The 1,000-nt window shown below is 51.2% G+C and overlaps 1 protein-coding gene across 3 annotated transcripts in view; it reads right to left on the bottom strand.

Moving 5' to 3' along the window:
• Positions 1-1,000, bottom strand: part of si:zfos-2326c3.2 (mitogen-activated protein kinase kinase kinase kinase 4) — an 87,400-nt gene that overhangs the window by 70,852 nt on the left and 15,548 nt on the right. The window lies entirely within an intron of this gene.

Genomic DNA, 1,000 nt, shown 5'->3' with positions numbered 1-1,000 from the left:
AAATCTGCAACACCTGCCTGGAGAGAGTTAAGACTGTAAAACCTCAACACAAACTTTATACACTTTTCTCAGACAGGATCGACAGGTGCAACACTTTTACTTCCTTCTTAAAACTTGTTGCTGCTGTCGTCCTTTTGTTATTTTCCTCCTTCTTTATGTAACGAACTGAAGATTCATTTATTCCGTAATGGAGCCGACAGAGCAGAGTCCTGCACGGGGCCATTTTTGGAGACCCACAGGACAGGACCGCACCTGCCAGGACAGGACCGCACCTGCCCGTTAACCAGAGATTATATCAAACTTTTGCACTGCCTACACCACGGACTGAACCAAGACTAAACCAGGACTAAACCAGGACTGATTCCAGGACTGAAGAGGAGGACTAATCCACGACTGAACCAGGACTAAACCAGGACTAACCCAGGACTGAAACAGGACTCAGTGTCAGGTCGGACTCGGAGGTGACGCAGGAGAAAGGACCGGCTCAGCTCCGCACCTCACGGAGGTAAACGCGGCAATTACCCGATCGCGCTTTGTGGACAAACTGCTCGGCGTTTTCTCTCTTAAGTCCAAGATTAGTCCTGGTTTAGACCTGGTTTAGTCCTGACCCGCCCGTGTGTAATTACTACCCGCCTGTAACACACAATACACGTTCATACACTTTAAAAAAAAAAAAAAAAAAGCCTGCAAAATTGGAAAAAAAAAAAAAAAATCTGAGAAATGGTGAGACTCCCCCAAGGTGTCTGGGTTTTCACAAACGGAAATATGGTCACCCTGCTGTAGGACGGGAGGGCACCTGACACACGACAGGGACCAGGAGGACGGGAGGGCACCTGACACACGACAGGGACCAGGACAGGACGGGAGGGCACCTGACACACGACAGGGACCAGAGGACGGGAGGGCACCTGACACACGACAGGGACCAGGAGGACGGGAGGGCACCTGACACACGACAGGGACCAGGAGGACGGGAGGGCACCTGACACACGACAGGGAC

Source organism: Boleophthalmus pectinirostris, unplaced genomic scaffold, assembly GCF_026225935.1.
Source record: "Boleophthalmus pectinirostris isolate CB_2022bp ecotype Guang Dong unplaced genomic scaffold, ASM2622593v1 HiC_scaffold_23, whole genome shotgun sequence".
In the NCBI taxonomy this organism is placed as follows: Eukaryota; Metazoa; Chordata; class Actinopteri; order Gobiiformes; family Gobiidae; genus Boleophthalmus; species Boleophthalmus pectinirostris.
This window is presented reverse-complemented; position numbering and strand designations above follow the sequence as displayed.